Raw genomic sequence first — 15,471 nt, forward strand, 5'->3', positions numbered from 1 at the left:
ATACATTTCTAGCCATTTCCTGGGTACCCAGCAGTACAAGTGAATTATATCTAATAGCATTCACCTGCTTTCTAGTGACGTTTTCAAAGCATGGAAATATCCATAGAGATTAATTCCATCCTAATTGGTTCTGAGAAAACAGCACTAAGTAAAAGAACATGCTTCAGAAACAGTATAGACAGTGCACGAGAGAAAAAAAAAAAAGATTAAAATGTTCCCCTGATGAAGGGGGTTGAGGAACGAGAATTAGAGATCGGAAGCACAAGCTGTGCATAATACTGATTTTATACCGCGATGGGATCCCTAATGCGACCATGTCAGAAAACATCCCCCAAACAAAACAGCCACGTCGACATAGCTGTGTTGCCAATGTCCTGCTTTGGATCAGGTGCTGATCAGAAAGTGAAGGGTCGGGGCGCCTAGGTGGCTTGATCAGCTGAGCGTCTGACTCAGTTTCAGCTCCGATCATGAGATCGAGCCCCATATCAGGCTCCGTTCTCTGCAGGGAGTCTGCTTGAGATTCTCTCCCTCTCTCTCTCTTCCTCTCCCCCTCTGCCCCTCCCCCTTTCCCTCTGCTCTCACACTCTCAAATAAATAAAATCTTTTTTTTTTTTAAATATTAGTTATTATTTTAATTCATACTTTTATATGAGGCTTGAACTCAGCTATTCACTTTTTGATCCAAATACTATTCACTGAACACCTTCTTTTTTTTTTTAAATTTTTATTTATTTATGATAGTCTTAAAAAAAAAAGAAAGTGGTGGGTGAGATGGGTCAAGGGGTCTGATTCAGGACAGAAAGAGTGAATGAGATGAGCTCCGGATGGGTGGGGGAGGGGCAGTGTTGTTCAGGTTGTGCACTGGTTTATCCCTTGGCCTGGGGCCACCTGCCAGGCCCTTGGCTAGCAGGACAGAAGCACATGCCTATCTTTGATCTGTGTCCTTTATAGTACCGAGTCAGGGCACGTAGCAGGGGCACAATGAGGGCTTATCACTTGATTACACTGCAAGCTACGGAAAAGGGTACTTACTTTTCCTTATCAACTGCAACTAATATTTCTACCCTCTTCATGATATAAGCTATAATCAATAAGAGTATTAATAGCAAGCAATGAGCACAGAGTAAATAAACATGAACATGATGGGTTGAGGATACATTAGATTTAATTTTCTTTCTTTAATTATATGTGCCTATGGGATATATAATTCATTCTTTAGAGGTAGAGAAGGGGGAGAAAGAAAGAATACAAATGAGAAACAAAGTGAATCGCTAGGACTGGCCTGTCTTGCAATTTCCCAGGGCATTTTTCAGCAAGGCGGAGCACTACAGAGCACCAGGAGTCGGGGTGTGAGCAGGGTGACAGTCTCCACTCTCAGGAAGATCCCAAAATGGCCTTGCCAAACTCCCAGCCCTGTGGGTGGGATGGTGTTAGGCCCTGTTCCATCCATCCAGGGCCAAAAGCAAGTGTAGGTCATGGAGGTGGCACCTACCCAAGGTTAAGTGTGATCCCTGATCCATACCATCACTTCCTTCCCCAAGTGCAGAGACCCAGTCTTTCTTATACGCATCCTCATACTTGGAGCCTGGCACAAGGCAGAAGCCCATGAACATTTGTTGAATGAGCAGATGAGCAAGTGGATAAAAGAAAAAAGAAAGAATGAATGAATATATGAACTTATGGCTATGGTTGGAAGAAACTCCCCTTTTTACTTTGGGAATCACTTTCTTTTTGTTTCTTTGAATCACTTCTTCTGTGTTTTGTGACATTGCATTGCACAACCATCCTCATACCCTATATCCAAACCCAGCCTGAAATCTTTGTGCTATGCACAGATACAAACCCATTTTTAAAATCACACCGACCCTAAGCCAACCAGACACCATCCATCATGGTACAGCTGGAATGTATGTGGGAGGGGATGGGTGTTTATTTATGCTCCTGCAATGTAATATTTCGAACCTGATTTATCCTCAGGTGTTTCTGGCCAAATTCTATCTTTCAAGATATTCTAAGCCACAGAAATTCCCTCTTTGTGTGTGATAAAGTCTACTTTCTGGGTCACAAAACACTATTAATCCCCAAAGCAGGTTTTTTGAAATCCTGCCTTGATGAGCTTCATGAATTTGACAGCAACTACAGCAACTGTAGCTCATGCAGAGACAGCACTTCTAAGGGGTACCCAGAGGGACACAGAGGGTTTTGACCAACCTGGTGTGCAGAGAGAAGCCTGTGATGAAGCCAACCAGAGCCTATAAGGCACTGAGAGATGGCCTGAAGCCCTCTTCAGCCCCCCTCTTTTCAAAAAAGATTCTACTTATTTGAAAGAGAGAGAGAGAGAGAGATGGCAGCGGCAGAGGGAGAGGGAAAGAGAATCTCAGACTCTGAGCTGAGTGTGGAGCTGACCCAGGGCTTGATTTCATGACCCCGAGATCATGACCTGAGCTGAAACCAAGAGTTGGACGCTCAGCAGACTGAGCCATCCAGGCGCCCTCAGCCCTCTTTTGATAATAACAACTGGTGAGCAGTGAGAAGGGCCACGAGCTAAGTTATGCACCATGAAGCAGCATAAAGGGTCAGTTGACCAGGTTAAACATGTTAAGTAACGAACCTGTCATGAACCATGTGCCAGAAGCTGTTCTAAATACTTTGCACATATTCATGCATTAGCTCATTCAATCCTCAGATCCGATGGACTTGTTCCTATCATCACTCTCATGTTCCTGGGAAGAGGCTGGCATCGAGAGCACTTCAGTCTGGGTCCCCACTCTATGGCTGGTAGGTGGCAGGGCTGGGAGGGGAACCAAGTGGGGTCACGGCCCGCTGGCAGTGGGTCTTGAGGTATCACCCTCTGATACCCATCACTTCTGCTCAATGGGGGATAATTCGATAATAATACCGACTTCATTAGGTTGTGAAGATAAAATTAATGACATCTAGTGATGCTCAGCCTATAGTATCCGTTTGATATCCTTTTTATTAGGCTGGAGATTAGAAATAGGAAAACCATGAACCTCAGCTTACATTAGGTTTAATTAATTTCCTTTGTATATAAATATAGTTTTGACTAACTAAAAATGGAAATGTGCTTATATTGGTTTCCTTTAAAATCATTTTTATAAGGTGAAGGTCACAGAACTATTTCCTAGGACACATAGTTCCCAGGGCAACTTTGGGCTTACATGGTTGTTAATCCAATGTATCAATGCACCTACCCAGTGGGCATGGAAGGTTAGTACTAAACTTGGTACTCAGGTATCTCTGGGGGGCTTTTTGGATTTTCTGTACATTGAGGGAAGAAAATCAAATTTCCTTCGTCCTTCCCCAAAATAGGTGATGCCATTTCCTGGTTGTCTAATGTATCCCAGGCAAGCTCCCTCCCTATCCCGAGCAGTGGAGGTGCCCTGCTCGGCAGCTTTGGGAGGAAGACATTATTAACCCCACTTCACGGAGGGGAAGCCTGAGTCTCTATGCAGTTCTGTGACCTGCTGAAGGTCACAGCTAGTGAACGATGGCACCAGGGCCCCTGCTCTCCATCAGCTCCCAAGCCTGTGCTGCCTAAACATACTCTGTGCAGTAGGTCAGGCTTTCTGGATCTTTGGGCTTCAAAAAATTGTAAAATATTTCATGCTTAAACCACTTTTTGGAGGAAACATTAGGAAAATTAAAATTGCACACATTCCTATCTTCTAATAGCAAATTGTAGTGCCCACCTTGAACCATTTCTTCATGATCCAAGATGATCATTACAAACTATAATCATCATATTTCACCATATAGATGTAGGGAGACCCTACTTTTCTGTACAATGCCTCAATTGCTAGGGCTTTGAATATTTTTGACTTTATATGTATTTTTTGATGAATTTTTATAAAGTGAGTTACAGACAATATGATACATTACCCCTAAATATCTCAGTACGTTTCTGGGACATTTTGTTATACATCACCATAATTACACCTAACAAAATGATTGTCATCTGATTGTCTATATTCAAATCTCCCCTTTTGTCCCAGAAATGCCTTCCTTAGCTGGTCAAATTCCGTTTTGAAATTCTTGCCTATAACTGAGGGGGCACTTGGCGGGATGAGCACTGGGTGTTATACTATATGTTGGCAAATTGAACTCCAATAAAAAATAAATAAATAAAAAGAAAAGAAAATTCTTGCCTATAGTAGAAAACACCTGATCATGTCCCCAAACCAACATTTAGGGGCATGTTTCCATGAAGGAAGGCAGAAGTTTAGGTGACCCCAATGAAAGCTCATCCCCAAAGCACAACATGGCCATAATTGAGACACACCAATAATCAAGCAGTGCCTTCTGCAGGTCATATGTCCAAGTTAAATGTAATATTTAATACCTAGTGCCAAGTTTTCCCTTGGGCTTGTAACCTACTGCAGCACTGCTGGCATGTCTAACTCCTTCCATGGCTAGGGGCGTGGTTCATCTTCCCCTTGGGTAGATGCTCAAGGTCACAGTGATTTATTACTCAGGAGAGTGGACAGCCCCCTTTCCTTTGCCTGCAGGGAGTTCACAGGCTGCCAATTTTGGACTCAGTGCTCTAGATAGGAGGTCCAGATGCTACAGAAATCTAACCTGTTTCCCAAGGAATGTTACCAACTACCCTGGTTTCCCTGGGGGTTGAAGGACATGGGACTTTCAGTTTTAAAACCAAGACATGACAGAGAGAGAGGCAGAGACACAGGCAGAGAGAGAAGCAGGAAAAAAAAAAAAAAACAGGACATGTTGCTTATTCTTACTCCTCAGAGGCCTCCATGGGCCCCTCATGACAAGCTCTTCCCTCTTATTTGGCCTGACACATCCATCATCCAGCAGTGTTTACTGAGCCCTGCCTATGCTTCTAGCAGAATCTTAAGGGGTTGTACAAAGAAGGAGGATGGAGACAGAATTACTGACAACCCACTGTGTAGCCAGCTTCACAGAGCCAGCTAATTCACCCCTCAGTGTTCCCTCTCAGGGTGGGGTGGGAGGGGGCGGTGATTCTCTCCTGTTTTCCCACCTGACTCCTGTCTGTATGTTAGACTCAGTTGGGAAGCTTTTAAAGCTTTTAAAGCAGGTTTAAGCATGGTGATTCCAAACTAATGCCCCTAGATTTTCTGATTCATTCTGGGGTGAGGATCTAAACACTTTTATTCTCAAAAATTTTCCTTCAATTGAATCAGGATACTCTTTTCCATGGATCCCTGACTAGACCTGTAAGCTTCTCGATGCAAAGTTCTAGGCAGCCAATCCCATTGGCCTGTGAGAAAATTGATTTGCCCCACTGACAGGCAAGGTGGGTCCTTTGTATAGAGCAAGTATTACAGGTACATGAGGTACAAACCCACTGGTTATGCCCCAGGCAGTCTCGGTTTACATGCCCGCTCTTTGCAAACTACCCATCTCCCTTCCCACCACTGGAGAAACAAGGAGCTCCTGGTCCAGTTGGATCCTTGTTTCAGCAACCCCAGGTGAGCTCTTAGGGTCATTTTCAGATAACCTGGTTTATTGCCCCCACATTGTCTTGTATGGAGAAGGGAGAGCCATAGAGTGTTACCATGTAACATGTACTTTTTTTAAATAAAAAATTTATTTATTTATTTATTTATTTATTTATTTATTTATTTAAGAGAGAGAACAAGCAGGGGGAGTGGCAGGCACACACACACACACACACACACACACAGAGAGAAGCAGGCTCCCCACAGAGCAGATAGCCCCACATGGGACTCAATCCCAGGACCCTGGGATCATGACCTTTTTTTTTTTTTTTATTATTCATGTTTTAATTTTATACAATGGCTAGCAGGCACCTTAGTAACCAGCCAGAAATCAATTTCAACCACCATCAACCCCTAAACTACAGTACCAGGATGGCTGGCTAAAGAAAGGAAACGGACTGGCTGTAGTCTGACGCGTGCCCAGTACAAGGTGTCTGGCTGACTTTGTCCTAAATAAGGCTAACATTAGTGAACTAAGAACAGCGTCATGTGGCGGCCGTGCCTGGCCTTCAGGAGCACCCCTCCCCGATGCGCTGGCAGGAGCGCCCCACTTTCCGGTCCAGTTTCACCATTTTCATGATGGCTTCCTCTCGGCCTCGGCCCATGTGGTCAAACGTACAGTCATGCTGCTCGGGGAGGCGATGTAACATACAGAACACATAACCGCAGCGGCATGATCCCAATTCCTGCTGCACCAAGCATGACCTGAGCTGAAGACAGATGCTTAGCCAACTGAGCCACTGAGGCACCCACAGTCATGTTTTTTCTTTTTCACTCATGTCTTGAATAAAGTTGGTAAAATATGACAAATACTCATGACAATATAATCAATAATGTCAGAAAGTTGATACCAAATGCCAAGTGAAGTGTTTCATCAGGAAGCAATGCAGGAGTAAAGAAGCACAATTGAGCCCTTAGAGATGGAGTGGGCTTGGAAGGCTTCCTGGAGAAGGTGGAATGGAGAGAAGAGAGCAGGACCTGCTCAGAAGAGAATGGACTTCTCTGTCATCTTATTCATTTAGAGGAAAAATAGGAGCGTCATTTCATTTTCATATGCTTGCTTTTTAAGGCATGAACACTATCAGTGGCTTGGAGGTTTAAAGTACAAGCTACTGAGGTGAGATACCTTTGTCCAAGCCTGGCTTCCCGGTTATGTAACCATAGGTCAAGTCCTTACCTGCAAAACTGGAATCATAATAAGATCTGCCTAACACAATTGTGGTGATGGTGATCATATAACACACACAGAGTGTGCAGTACTGAGCCGGGGACGTAATGTGCTCCCAATAGATGCTGGTGATGATTGTTGCCTTCATTATTAATCAAAGGTCTGATCAGTAGCTATAGTTCCTGAGATCACATATCATCTCTCCAAATATTAAGGGAAGTTCTAAGGAAAGTGAAGACACTACTCACGGAGGATGGCTCTCCCATACTGGGATGGGAACATAGCTGACATTGATCTTCAAGTGCCTGGAGTCCTTTAAGCAACACAACATATGGAGCCATGGGCCCCGGCGAGGCCATCTAAAGCATACACAGGGGGCGCAAGCCATCAACGGTCTTCAGCATAAACAGAACCATCACTTCCAAAGTGCTTCTGAGAAGTGGAAATGAGTTTTTAAATACCAATCATTTGTTGAACACAGCCTCTAATATATGTGGCCAATATTTCTCACTAATGGATGGGCTAAAAACCAAATTTATAGCCAGTCTCAAGTTATGAGATATGTGTGGTCTTTATAATTACTAGTGATTTAGGGCAGATCATTTCCTCACTTAATAAACGGAGTTTTCACATCTTTTATCTGAGATTAAATAAGATGAAATCATGTGGATGATATTCAACCAAGAGGAAAGGCAAAGTAAGGTACTTTTTAAAAGAAGACTTTAGGGTGCACACATATGTTTTTACCAGACTTTCTCTACTTTTATATTGTGACAAGATAGGAAATTTTATAATAAATTATTGGCTTCTGTGCTGTTCAAATGCAGAAGGGATAGAAATTCTTAGTCAAAGTACTGAGTTACCAAGGTTTATTCTTGGAGGCTCTTTAGAGATTTTATTCTCTTCTTTTGGTAAGTTCTTGGATCTTCAGAATGTTTAATTGACATGGCTCTGCTCTTTGAGTCAGTATAAGAAAGCAAATTACATTCATCTTAAAATGTTCTCCCCACTAATAGCCTGGAATATCCACTTTAGCTTCACACACACACACACACATACACACACACAACCTCTATGAAGTCTGGAAAGCTAAGTTTGAGTCTAGGGTTATCTTGGAGATCCTCTCATGTTCTTCTCCTGGTCTGAAAAGTCAGCACCCACAAAGACAAAGATGGTGCATGCTAGATCCCTGGTATTTCGTTTTGCTTATTTTTATTTTTCTTAAATATTTTATTTTATTTTATTTGGAGGTAGGGAGGGGGAGGGGGGCAGGCACAGAGGGAGAAGGAGAGAGAGAATCTTAAGCAGACTCCCTGCTGAACACAGAGCCTGATGTGGGGCTCTATCCCACAACCCTGAAACCATGACCTGAGTTGACATGAGTTGGACTCTTAACTGACTGAGCCACCCAGGCACCTCTCATTCTACTTAAGAAAAGTATTCATCATTGATTATTTTACTTTTGCATTCAATTATTTTTTTTCTGGACTTGTATTTGAAGTGTTCTATTAACCACAATCCAATTTTGCTGTAATTTATGGCCAGCCATGAGGATTGGTGTCAGGAAAAAAAAAACATCTTTGTGATATAGACTTAATATACATGGCTTTATTGAATTATAAACTATAGGTTAGACCTTAAAGCATAAATCTCCCCAATAAGGGGATATCCATAAATAATTGCTGTATTCATAAGAATAGTGATATGCCCTTTCTTCTCATTTATATTCTGTAACTCATTTTATCCTATAACATCGCTGAATACACACAGAGTAAAATGTTGTTGGGATCTTTAATTAGGAATGCCCCAGTTTATTTGGCACACATAATTCCGGTCTGATTGTCACTAGAGAAGCAGGAGAGTGGTATGAGCAGCAGTGTGAGTTCTTGACCTTAGGGCCAAGCCATGCTAGGAGGATGCTGTGACATTGCATCATTGCTGGTGATCTTGTGGGAGCTCCAGCTTCTATGAACTTGTTGAATTTTAATGGGTCTACAGTTGCCTTCACAAGATGCCTGGGAAATAATGGAGTTTATCAATCAGCCACCTTAAAATAAAGGTCACTTGTCAGAAGAAAGACTACACAGAGCCTTCCCTGTGGATGTAGAGGAAGGTAGAGTTTCCCAATGGTGATTCACTGGTAACAGGAAAAATAGGGGTCTCAAACCCAGGCCTTAGAGTCAGACAGAACATGTGTGAGTCCTGGCTTTGTCACTTAACACCGTGAATGGATTAAGAGCCTAGTCCAAAGCCACACAGATAGTAGGTATCTACTATTTGGGTGTGAGGATAAATGACACCAATAATTAGTGTCTGGCACATTCAGTAATGTGGCTATTATCATCATTACTGTGATACTCACCTGGGCATAGCACCGTGGAAATTTAGCTGTGGTTTGATATTAGCAACGTGGATAGACAAATTATTGAAATCAACTGATTCATGATCAGCTTGACCTCTATTGTCAAACTTCCACTTTATTTTGTGCCGTGTAGATACAGTGAAGCACAAAGAACTGGAGAAACTGTAATTCTTTAAATGCTTGCAAGCTGTTCTGAGCCCTTCAGAAAACATGATTGCCAGTGTGCACAAATTAAGCATCCTGCGCTGATAGTCATGATCTGAAGAGTCTCACTTCTTGACAAAAGTAGCCAGTTGGTGATTTACCTTTACCTCATCGGTGGCCACCTGCTGATGAATGCAGGGGTAAACATCTTTTCTCGGCTGCTTTCCATCTGAAGCCTAGATTGCATCTTGGTCTTTTACATTTGAGTCAGCTCCAGATTTGGGGCTTTCACTCTGTCTTGGTCTCCCAGTGAGAGAAAGCAATATTCTCTCCACCATGAGGAATGAACAAAGCAGGGAAACAAGTTCCTTCTCTACTGCACAGATGTCAGGAAGAATCACAAGAGAGGAATGTAGAGAGCTGGGGACATTTGAGCTACAGCGTCCCACTCAGCAGGGCCTTCTCGGTTAGTCCTCCATGGAACCCACTCCAGTGCCTCAGTGGGGCCCCGCAGAGTATCATTCATTGAGGCAAAGGCTGCAGGCCTGCTTATTTTTCCCTGCCACAGTGCTGGCCCCCTGCAGCCACTTCCACCATCTCTCGACAGCCATCATGAATAGCAATTGCCGATTATCTCTCAGGGTTCTTGCTGAGGTTCAAGGGGCAGCTCTGGTGCCCTACAGATCCTTCAAGGAACTAGGCATAACCTCCTAGGCAGCTTCATAGTGTCACCAGCCCATCTGTGCCTGCCATTTCTGCTTGCTTGCCTTGAAGCCTCACTGACTTGGTCAGGACACCCTTCCCAAACTCCTCCCCTTGGTGAGCTCCAAAGGGGATTTGATTTTGGGCCCTCCTGTACCTTGGCAGGTCACATGGGAGCATGGCATTTTGGGGGAATTGAGAAAAGATCAGCCTTTTATCATTTTTCTTGGCAGTATACTTGTGTGTTCCAGAGATCACATCAGGACAAGGATGAGAAGCAGGAAACCTCAGAGCAAGAGTAGGGAGGTGGCAGGACACCCTTGGAGGATGCTTCTGACTGCAAGGAGCAAAGTATCTGAAAGCAGATTAGAAGTGGTTTAGTGAGTAAGGGCTATTTTTCCCCCTGCATAATAAAAAGTTCAAAAGGAGGTGATTTTTTAAAAAGATTTATTTATTTATTTTAAAGAGGGAAAGCATGAGTGGGAGCGGCAGACAGAGAAGGAGAGAGAATCTCAAGCAGACTCCATGCTGAGCACAGAGCTCAGTTCCACAACCCTGAGATCACAACCAGAGCCAAAACCAAGAATTGGATGCCCAACCCACTCCACCACCCAGGCATCACAAGGAGTTGATTTTTAGAGCTGGATCAACAGTTCAGTGATATCTGGTTGCTGACTTGGTGTCTCTGCTCTTTTATGAGTCTAAAAGACCAAACGCAAGTGAGGCTTCATCTCAATCTCAGGGAGGGAGAGCTTTCCAAGAAGACCCTCAGCATATTTCCTCTGAAGTCTGTAGACCAGACTAGGTTCCACAGCTTCCAGTGGATCAAGAGCAGCTAGGAAGTAAATTTCTGGGGTTTCTAGACTGTATTTATCATTGATGCAGGCTCCACCAGTGGGGAGATATAGGAGGATGGCTGGTAGAGGTAGCAAAGAATGCTAGTGAGGAACACTCTCATTTATGAGGAGTTGAACGCCAGCACCATGCCTTTCTTATCCGCCAATAAACTCTTAAAAATTTTGAAAATGCATATATTTTCTTTTCCCTATCCCCCTAATAGAAACAGTATGTATTAAATCACTAAGCACAGCCTTGCACGTTCACATATGAAAATTCTGTGTCAAATGTGGGCTATATATGCATATAAGAATTAGCTTCACTTTCAAAGCAGCAACAAGATAACAGCCTAAATAACTGGTAGAAGAATATAAATGCCTTTATCCCTTTATTGAATCAAAGGATTAGGACCTGGGATCTGCTATTAACTTAAATGCCTTAGCAAATTAGTAATCACAGTGGTAGGAAACCCTAGTGTCTTTTCCTGATTCCTTTGATCCTCAGGCAAGAAGCCCAGCTTAAGATGGAGATTTGTTGCTATCACTTGTACCAGAAAATGTTTAAAAGGAAATATAGAAATATGTGAAATATAAAAAATATCTCAAATACTTTACAGGGCTTACCACCTAATTAAAGATACCTAGTGTTGTCCAAAGGAAGAAAAAGAAGCCTATTTCATGCCCATTTTATAGATGAACTAGCTGACTCTCAGAGGGGGAAAAGTACTTAGCTTAAGAGCTAGCAAGCTGGTCTGTCTGGCTCCAAATACTATATATTTTTTAAAGATTTTATCCATTTATTCATGAGAGACATAGAGAGATAGGGGGGCAGAGACACAGGCAGAGGAAGAAGCAGGTTCTCTGTGGGGAGCCCAATGCAGGACTCGATCCTGGGACCCCAGGATCATGCCCTCAGCCAAAGGTAGATGCTCAACCACTGAGCCACCCAAGCATCCCCCATATTTTTTATCACACCACCCAACAAAGTCTGACCAAGGACCTAACTTCAAGGCTTAATACAGATTTTCTTCAAATTCCTCAAGTGTGTAGGGAATGTTCTATTTCATGTACATTTTATTTTAAAATTAGATGCAGTAACACCTGCCGTTTGTGAATTTATTTTTTTTTAATTTTTTCATGCGAGATGTACTTTGATATTTATGAACTATGCAAATTACAAAAGCACATCAGTGCAAGGAAACTGCATCTTGGTCTACATCATGGCTGCTGGACCGTTCACGCAGGCTCAGGCCTTTGCAACTACCTTGGAACAAATAAGCACTCCAGGGGTGTGTTTGATGAACATCAGTAAGCTTTACACACCAGAAAGGGGGTGGACTCCACGGAGACTAACTCATCTGAGAGGTGCAATTTTCACCTGGTAAGCCAGGCGTAAGCATGCTGTGTAATAACACCCATCCTCTCATGGCCAGGCACAATTTGATAGCACTTCTATCAGTTAAAGATCTCCAAGACTCCAAACACCTATATAGCACCCTTTCGTTTATTATTTTTGAGGCAGGATGCACACAGTTATTAATGAAATGTGTGATTTTTCTATGGAAAATCATCTGGCTGTGCAGGCGAAAGTTTTTTTGAATGGGTGCCAATCTATTGCCTGTAAGTGAAATTTTCACCTCCCAGAATAAATAGGGTTGTTCTGAGAAAGGCCTTCCTGTAGCACCTGTTTGAATTGCTTGGCTTTGAAGATGAGACTCTGAGGCAGTACGAGGTGAAATAATTGACATCTGAGCCCACATGAAACCAGTAGTTAAATTGTCCTGCCTGTGGTCATAACACAATTTTGGTTACTATTAACATGGGAACTTGATTGTAGACAATTTTGATATGAAGAGAGAAGAAAGATAATCTCACCTCTAATTTCCCCAGGCTTAAGTTATTATTTTTGCAATGTTTTTCTTGCAATCTTTTTTTTTTCTTCTATTTTTACTGGTGAGTTTTCGAAGACTCAATTCCTAGGACAGATTCTTACTTCGATACCAAATGCATCAGATATCTAGAGTAGCTACTAAAAAGCACTATAAATGGAATGATTTTGACTCAACAGTGTTGGATGCCTAAACTTCTCTCCACGTGGCGTAGGTAGGCTTTAGAAAATGTTTTCTCCAAATCAATTAAACATAGTTGTGTATTAGCATGTCGGCAGAACTTACTTTCAAACCAGAGCTCTATTAGATCACTTATTTTCATTTTATGTTTCCACACTGGTCCCCTGCCCCATCCCTGAAATGACGGGGTATATGATCAACACACAGACCCCACCCCAGGGCGCTGGGTCACGAGGCAATACTCAGCATCTGCCTTGTCTCTCTGAGCACGTCCACATCCATTGTGTCATTGTAGTCCCTTTACAGACCCAAGGAAGGCATTGCGGTGGCCTTTTTCCCAATGCAGGACCTGAGACTCTGGGAGGAAGAGTTCAGTGATCATAAATGTCTAGGAGCCATGTCCTCTGACACAAGGCTTGAGCTTTAGGATAAGGAGGCTGGCTCTCAACTGGACCTGAGGTTTGCATTATTGAACCCCTCCCAGCAGGAGCTAGGCTAAAGGGCAGTGAAAGTTTCCTAAATTAAGTGGGAGGTTAGACTGGATCATCTCTAATGTGCCTCCATCCTCTGAAAGCCCATAATTCTATGTTCTCACCCCTCTGGTCAGCTCCAGGGCCAGGATGGTAGGTGGACACAGAGCAGTCAACAAACAAGACATTCAACTCATAAAACCAGGACTCGTGTGGTCTCATTCGAAGAACTGCAATCCTTGTGAGGGATTTAGTTTTAGTTAGGTGTCTCTCAACCATTCCTGGAGCTCCCAGGGCAAAGTCCACAACAACCCTTTATAAGTTCTTCTGTTTTCTCCCCTTCTCTGACACCCCAGTGCTGAGGGTGTTCTCGCTCTCCTAAGCCATAGCACATCCCCTCATCCACACTGTCTGTCCCTGCAACTGTCCTCGCTGTCTCCCATCATGACCCATTTGACCAGTTACATCTTCCCCTTCCCCATGAAGCAACCTGTCTGGTCTCTCTTCTCAGGAGGCTTTGCATGGGTTTTGCCATCTCTGCTCTCAGAAATCAGGTAGAGGGGGCGAGGACAGAAAAGCCAACTTGACGATTCTGACATTGTTATTTATACACAGGAAAGGATGGAGTCTGAAAACGCATACACGTTTCACAACTCCATATTCTGTGTCGTGCATAAACTGTCCCCATCCATGAGTGCCCGTGGTGCCTGCAAGCAGCCAGCATCCACACAGAGGGTGTCCTCCAAATGGGCTGCCTCCGAATCCTACTGGGAGTGGAAAGCAGTGGGGGAAGGAGCCACAGGAGTGGAATGGAAGTAGCCTCATGCCCTTGGGCTGGTGCACGGCCTCCTAGATGGCAAGGGTCTGCCTGTTGTGAAGAAAACGAGGGTCTGCAGAGAAGCTGAGGCTGTGTCCACACCACATGAGGGAGGAGAGACTCTAGCCACTCAACTTCCTTTGGTGCAAGAGGGGCTCTCAAAAATCTTCATTAACCGAGACATTCAGATAATGGGAAAATAATGACACACACAGGACAACTGCTTTCATTATAATGTAGGAATTAAATCAGAACATCTTTTCCCCACTCCCCTCTGTGTAGTTCAGAGAAGATTCTTTGGCTCTCTCTCTCTCTCTCTCTTTCCCAGATGGAGGAAGGTTTAAATAAATCCCATGACTTCAGTTCATTACACCAATGCTTGGAAATTTATACACATGATGAGATGGGCTTGCTTTTCTCTCTGCCCCTTTTCCATGGACCTCCATCACCCCTGGCAGAGCTCCTGGGAGCCTCTGGCAAGACAGATGAAAAGATGGGAAATTTTTGGGGGGAGAGGGTGGGACAGGTTGCAGGAAAGCTCATTAGCGCTAAATAGGTAGCTTCATTTGTCCTCTAAAAGCTTTAGTTTGAAAATCAAAATGAACCAAGGCTTCCCTCCACTAAGTGCCTGCCCACGTCCTCTGCAGGATGGAGCCTAGAGTAATGCTCAGGCTCTGGGACCCCACCTCTGCTTCTGGGATGCAGCCAAGAGCCCCAGAGTATCGCAGCCCTCAGAGGACTGCGCTATGAGACAAGGGAAGCAGGCTTCATAGGAAAGGGGGGCTCAGGTGTGAGCCCTACACCAGCAGGGTTGGTGTAACTATCTTTTGAACTCTGAGATGATGGCCAACTCTAGGGCTGAGTTTCAGATAGTGCATCATATCCTGTACCCTGAAGGCCATTAACTAAGCATTACCATGGTAACATGTGCTCGGTCATATAAAGTTTTACTCCAACAAAGTGTTAAACTAGAAGAGCAATGGTTTGCCTTAAAAGGGGCAGTAGGGAATTTAATTAACATTTGAAAAGTCACATTGCTGGTGGTGGTCCTTATTTGATTTTGTTGATCGAATCGTGAGTCTCTAATGGGAGCTGTGGCTCTGTTAGTTGACTGTATGCCCTGTCATGGATTGAATTGTATCCTCTCAAAAGATATGTTCATGTCTTGCCTGCTGGTGCCTGTGAATATGACCTTTTGGAAACAACGCCTTTAAAGATACAACCAAGTTAAAATGAAGTTATACTAGATTAGAGTGGGCTCTGAATCCAGTGACTGGTGTCCTTTTCAGGTGAGGGACATTTAGAGAGAGGGACACACACCAGGAAGAAGGCCAGCTGATGATGGAGGCAGAGACTGCGGTGGTAGAGACCCGCAAAGCTAGGAAGAGGCAAGGAAGGA

Source organism: Vulpes lagopus, chromosome 2 (assembly GCF_018345385.1).
Source record: "Vulpes lagopus strain Blue_001 chromosome 2, ASM1834538v1, whole genome shotgun sequence".
In the NCBI taxonomy this organism is placed as follows: Eukaryota; Metazoa; Chordata; class Mammalia; order Carnivora; family Canidae; genus Vulpes; species Vulpes lagopus.